This window comes from Coenobita brevimanus, chromosome 88 (genome assembly GCF_032717465.1).
Source record: "Coenobita brevimanus isolate Jiangsu-jjx chromosome 88, ASM3271746v2, whole genome shotgun sequence".
NCBI classification, from domain to species: domain Eukaryota; kingdom Metazoa; phylum Arthropoda; class Malacostraca; order Decapoda; family Coenobitidae; genus Coenobita; species Coenobita brevimanus.
In genome coordinates, this window is record NC_137041.1 from 27672508 (window position 1) to 27679740 (window position 7233).

Here is a 7233-nt window from a genome sequence, read left to right on the forward strand (position 1 = left end):
TACGTCGGTCTGCTGGATCTTCAGTGATTTCCAAGATAATGCAGTTCTGGTGGTCAGTTATGCTCATTTTATTTTATTTTTATTTTTTTTTTCAGGGACGGGGTAATAATTTCATCCGCTTGGGTTACACCGTCCCAACGGTTGCGTAGATCAGCTATAGCTTTAATAGTCTCCGAGATAACTAAGTTTTGGTGCTTAATCTGATTTTTTTTTTTTTTTCAACAGTCTGCGACGAATATTAAGAAGCCTCAGACGTTAAACTTTTATTTACATAAGCTTTTCAGCTCTATGCATTGATCCGCTATACATTTAATAATTTCTGGAAAAAATCAATTTCGTTGCCGAATCTTGCGCTTTTGTTTGCATTTATTTTTTAGCTATTTGGTTGCTTATGTAACTTTCGTAACACATTACTTTTTCACAAACTACCTAGCGATGTAAGTAGATCCACTGTAGCTTAATAACTTCCCAGATAGCACAGTTCTGGTGCGCAGTTTGGCTTTTGTTTGCAATATGTATACCGTATTTCCAGAATTCACGTCAGTAACAGTTGTTCTTTATTCATCGGCTTTACGATGATTTAAGGTCTGCAGTAGCTAGAGAAAACACAATTCTGTTGTTGACCGGATTTTAGTTAGATCCCATCTCCCGCTCGCTCAAAATATAAAATGGGAGAAGTAATCATACTGAAACAGAATAATCAACTTAAAAATTACCATTACCGAGCTGAATTTTTTTCTTTATTGCAGCCTGCCGATGCAAGCGTCACTCCAATACTAACAAGTGCCATTACATAACACCATGAGTACGAGTATTATCACTCACTAGCTCTTTGGAGCGTATTTATGGCATAGCGGGATTCGTACCACATATTCTTCAGTGGTTTATTTCGCCTGTTGCACTTTAATATCTCTGTCTATGTTCTTTGTATCTTTTCAGTACGGTCGCCGTTTCCATAGGGCCACAAAAAGATGCTGAATAGTGAAGTGCAAAATTAATCACCAAGGAAGAGATGTTATGAAGTCATTTTGTTCTAATGAAAACACCATTCACTGTGTTCAGTACTCAGTCAGCACAAAATGTTAGTTGTTGACACCATGAACACCATTGTTAGCGGCTTTGTCTGTCTTCGTGCCACTACCGCCAGTGTTCTTCATACAAATCAATACTTTCACTAGGATGACGATTTATTATGCACACTTTCACCACTTGTCTTTCCAACTCTGTTACAGCAGTTAACCGATAATCCCAATCCATCATGTATGCAACAAGGCGTCTCTTAAATAGGCATATTTCTTTCAGCTTGTGAATTCCAGACTTAAAAAAAAAATAAATAAAAAAGTAAAAAAGTAATTCTCCAGGCACCTCGAAATGAACTGATCTTGAAACTAGCGTTTATTATGATTATTATTATATTTTTCTTTTTGGGGGGGAGGTAATTTTTGCGGGCGTCTAACCTAGCCTTTGGTTCCCTCGTCTCTGGATTAAAAATGAGTTTATTTTACCTATCTGCAGGAGATATCATACCGCTTAGGAGGGACTTCTCAGGTTACAGGAATAGATATGAATGGAAGGAGAACAAGAAAATAAAAAGCAAAACATAAGAGATGGATAAACAACAGTAGATGAAGAAGGAAAGAGAGGAGGAAAATGGGGATGACGAAGAGAAGACTAAGAAGAAAGAGATGGAAGAGAAACAGGACAGAGGAAGGAGGAGAAAGAGGAAGAGGACGAGGATGAAGAAGAGAAGGACGACGAAGATGAAGACAAAAGCGAGTAGAATATTACTAAAGAAGACAAAACAGCCGCAATGTCTTTCACACACACACACACACACACACTTGAGTGATGCTTATGGTGAAAGTACGTCATAAAATCCTTAGCAGGGATGAGAGAGAGAGAGAGAGAGAGAGAAATAGAGGGGAGGGGGGGGAGGGCCAACAGTAAAGACAAATACTTAGAAAAATATGTATAAAGTTGATGAAAGCGATGTCCCTGCTTCAGGTGAAATATTCAGTTTTAAAGCACATCTGCTGAGAGCCCACTGTCACTTTATACAATCTCTCATCCTGAGCCTCTTCTCTTCCTCCATTTACCTCCATTCCTACTGCCTGTGATGATCATGGTCATCATTATCTTAACTCCCCACACCGATGACGATTACCATTTTATCCCTATTATCTCTGCACATTCTATATTAATTTTGGACAGATCTTTTTAACTTAATAAATTATAAATAGCGTTTATGAAGAGACTTGCCTAATTGGAGGAATTGGCCATAGAATTCATTACCACGGATCCCATAAACATAAGAAATTTCAGCTTAGCCTACATGAGTTGGGAGGGATGCTGAAACAGGCACAGGAGAGCAGAAGAGTAGGAAAATTGCAGGAAGTTTACTTGGACCTGACAGAGATATCTCTAACCCCTTTCATTCTATGGCCAGTGTTTTCAACGCTAATTTGCTTTGTAACCAGAGAGGCACATCCTTACTTCATAACGATGCGTTTTTGAATGCCATAGCCCAACGAGCTAATATTCATATTGTGGTAGTGGCCCAATCCCATCAGGTAAATGGATGCCTATTCTAATTACAGAGCATCCACACATTCATCCACGCTCCCATCCCTTATTATCGTGTTACCCGAAATATATGTCTCCAGTTCACACGCCATGCGATCCATATTCCGCGTCACCACAACACACTGACAATTCTGACATCATTTCCACACATATCAGAGCAGGAATGATTGGTGAGAGGAAAAAGTGTGTGTGTGTGTGTGTGTGTGTGTGTGTGTGTGTGTGTGTGTGTGTGTGTGTGTGTGTGTGTGTGTGTGTGTGTGTGTGTGTGTTGGAAATAATTTGCATGTGGGCAAAAAAAAGGCTTAGAATGTTTCTGGCTAAATTTTTGGTGATGAAGATGATGATGCTGACTATGATGGTCAATATGATGATGACAGGTGTGGTATAATCTGGTAGAAACTTTAATTAACTCTGGCCACATAACATTTTATTCAGCATAGAAGAGCCCGATACAAGTGAAGAAGTTGTTGTTGTTCTGTCCCCTGACTTATATACAACAGAGAATACACTGAACTGTAGTCTGCGTTGACCCTTCTTTTACAGTCCACCATCCTCCTTTCGTGGATAGGGAGAGTTTAGGCACTCCTCTGCTGGTTATATCATTGCCACCAAGAGCAGACATCTCTAATTTGTACCCGTGGAAAGATTAATGAAGGCTGAATCTTACCGTACTCTCCCATTTTGAAAACTCTCTCCGGCAAGTGTCTCCTGCAAGTCTCTCCTGCAAGTCTCTCCTGCAGGTCTCTCCTACAAGTCACTCCTGCAAGTCTCTCCCGCAAGTCTCTTCTGCAAGTCTCTTCTGCAAGTCTCTCCTGCAAGTCTCTCCTGCAAGTCACTCCTGCAAGTGTCTTCTGCAAGTCTCCTCTGCAAGTCTCTTCTGCATGACTCTTCTGCAAGTCTCTCCTGCAAGTCTCTGCCGCAAGTCTCTTCTGCACTGAATAAAATCTTCTACAGCGGGTAAAATTACGGTGGAGGTAACGTCCCTCTGGGTTAATGGATTAGCAGAAGGAAAATATTGGTGTATCTGAGGGGGACTATATTGTACGTCTGGGAAGGATAAGGGCATTAGACACTTGTGGTCTAATTCTTGTGGTAATGATGGTGATAATGATGATGATATGACTTGTGGTAATGATGTTGCTTAGTCAATAACGAAACAAGGACAGATGGAAACAGGGATACTCTCTCTCTCTCTCTCTCTCTCTCTCTCTCTCTCTCTCTCTCTCTCTCTCTCTCTCTCTCTCTCTTTCTTTTATTTTATAACATATCTGTCATGTCAAAGGTTTCTTACCTTTGACGATGTTAGATTTTTATTATTTTTCTTCCTAAAGTGAAAGACAATGAATTTAAATGTTAATGTTTTGTCCTTCACCTTTTCTCTCCCTCCTGACTAAAACGTTCTTATTGGGTTTCATGTTTGTTTAATATTCTATTTTCTACTTTTTATTACCACCCTAAGCACGATATCTTTTCTTTATTTCTTGCAAACCCCCGACGATTTTTAGTCAGCTCAGGAGACAGTGACACAAGTAAAGTTATATAGAGTGTGTATTTACCCTTTCACAATAAGAACCTTCCCGTCAAGCGAATAAAATCAAGTGGATAGGTAGAATTTGCTTTTCAATCCATCCAATAAAAAAAGAATGAATGAAAGAACGAAAGAAAGGATGAGTAAAAGAAAAGAAGAAAACTATGGCACCGGATTGAAAGATTTGATATACAGTGTTTCTATGTTTCCTCTGCTTTCACTTTTGTTTTAATCTGATATTCATTTTATTTAGTTTAGTGCGTTTTTGCACCAGTTTCGTTTCTAACTCATTCCGTTCATTTTTTTTTTATTTTAAATTCATGGTCAAGTATTGTGGTATAGTTTTTATTTTTTAGTGTTCAGTTACTCATACGCCCATTAGTTACCCTCTTTGATCCGGTCCCTTATGATACGGTCCTTGTAGCTGTCATACTTTGTCATTTCAGCCACGTCCATTTTCACCGCAGGCTCTCTTATTCAGCTTATCACTCGCGTAGAAAACGGAAGGCGTGTGGGTTAACAATGCCGACTTTTCATCAAATAAGCATAATACAACTTTATACTGTGACAGTGTCTTCCTTGAAGTTCTGTAATAAAAATAATTTAACAATAGTATAATGGGTAAAAGAGTGCAAAGGGTAAAAGAGTGCAGCTGGAATGTCACCGGCGACCATGTTCAGAATCACTATAGTCTATTTGATTGACCTGTGCACCTGAGATGTATGCGGCAAGTACGGTGTATTTTTTTTCGCGGCTGCTGATTGGCCGTCCGTGATGTCATTGAAGTAAATGCATTCATGTATTGTACTGCAGTGCAACTTGCAGACGCAGGTGTACACCGAGGGTGGACATTACAGTGCAACATGCGGACGTAGGTGTACACAGTGGGTGGATGCAGTACAACATGCGGACGTGGGTGTAGGTCGTGGGTGGATAATTTGCTTCAAACATCACCCATCGTTTTATAAAACTTTATAATCAAGTTTAATTTTCTTTGATAACAGTAAACTTTTAAAGCTAATTTTGACCTCTTTAGCTTCGTATATTATTTCACATTTAATCTGTCTCCTTGCGCTGGAGACAGTTTAAAAATATAAATATATGTGTGATAAACTAAGAAGAAATGAAGATTTAAATCATCGGCTACCAATCAGCAGCCGCGATTCAAACACACCCTACTTGCCTCATACATTTCAGCTGCACAGGTCAATCAGATAGGGTACAGTTCCATTGTGATGCACGCGGCTTCTTCAGTCATGCATTCAGTCACCACTCCTTGATCACGCACGAGTACATTCATCAAGCAACCAGCAGCCTTCTTTCTTCCATGCCCAAAAGGAAGGAAAATGCCAAGAAAGAAGAAGGTAGAAGTGGTCAAAGGATGAAGTGAAAGTACGAATATTACTAGTGCAAAATATTCAGTGTTGTATACAATTTTGGGACAGTTTTTTTTTTTTTTTAATTATTATTATTATTATTACTTTTTTTCATTTTCACCCTTCGATTCTGGGCGGTGAATTGACAGTCTGTTCGCTGAAGCCCAGAAGTCGTCCTCAGTGCCACTCACTTTCACACATACCCACTTAGACACAATCACCGACGTCCATAGAGAATACAGCTAAGAGATCTCTTATTCAGCACTTGTGTGGTGACATGTTTGTGTTCATGTGGAAAATGAATTTTGCTCACGAAATTCTGGTTATTAAACAGTTCCCAGCCCCATCCTGTCATCGATTTCCCATCTTTTCAGACAACTTCATGCTAACTTGACCACCACCGCCAGGGTGGAGCTTATGAGCGATACGTCATCTTCCCCATCATTATAATCTCTACGAACAAATAATTGGCTCCGTAGCCTCTCACAGACATCACTGCTGCCTCTGAGACAGTAAAATATATTCCATAGATCATTAATTTTTTTCTTCGCTGGGTTCGCTTGTGATTTTTAGTATCATTCATATCCATATAACGAGGCACAATAGAAGGAAGAATCCGTATTTTACTGAGCTTAGAAGTGATTTTTATAAAACGAAAAGGAATCTAATGGTGGACCGGAATAATGATCTGTTCATTTCGTACTGGTTGGGCACATATCCTTTCACTTCAGCTATATATTTTTCATCGTATTATTTGCTGCAGCCATATGATGTTATTCACCTCGGATGTCACCGTTTGTGTTGGAGGGGTTAGATACAACCATTATCCACTCCACTACTAAGAGAATGAGTCCACATGACCAAAGCAAAAATAAACTGTAAACGACATACAGCGATTGAAGGGACTTAATTCAACACTGGAGTTCATACGAAGTGGGAATAAAAGACTAAGGGAGAGAGAGTTCCAGAGGTTGACCTGCTGCATGCAAGATGGGCTGAAAGTAACTGTCTTTGTCACTTGTTTATTGCTGAGAATGGCACCTTAAAATTCTCCGTAGTATTATGAGTCCTCTTGCCATAAGATAGCAATAATATAATCATCATTATCATCATCATCATCTCCATTATTATCATCAGCATCATCATCACAATCAGCATCATTTTTAATCCCATTTTTTCATTCATTCATCGCCAGACGCCATGTATCCCAGACAGGGTGGCCAAGGGCTTAGAGTTAATTGTTTTACAGGGAGGGGCACTAATCCTCCACCAACCCCACATGACACGTAGGGATGCCAACAGCATCTGGTGTTCCCAGGCGGTCACCCATCCAAGTACTAACCAGACCCAACGTTGCTTAACTTCGCTGATCGGACGGGAAGTGGTGTACTCAACGTGGTATCAAAATAATAATTAGTCTTTCAGATTCATATAGAAAGGAGAGTAGAGGAGGGAAATCATGTTTAAAATCAGAATTTGTATTAAAAAAAAAATAAAACAGACAGGTGATACCGCACAATCCCTTTTCGAGGGCGAGACAAGCCCTCCAACAGATGTGTTATTACCCAGTCAGAGACTGACCATATTTATACAGAAAGGTCTTGGTATATTATTCATGGTCTAGATGCAATTACTGATAAACTCTTCTCTTATTCTAGAGTATATTTATTGTCTACCATCATCATTTATAACTACTGCAATAAAACGTTGCCTGCAAAAACGAAAGGATATGTAGTGTTTTGATAC

The 7233-nt window shown here is 39.4% G+C and overlaps 1 pseudogene; it reads right to left on the reverse strand.

The window, feature by feature from the left end:
• Positions 1 to 6780: 6780 nt before the first annotated feature.
• LOC145411289 (5S ribosomal RNA) lies at positions 6781 to 6899 on the reverse strand (annotated as a pseudogene).
• Between the last annotated feature and the right edge of the window lie 334 nt (positions 6900 to 7233).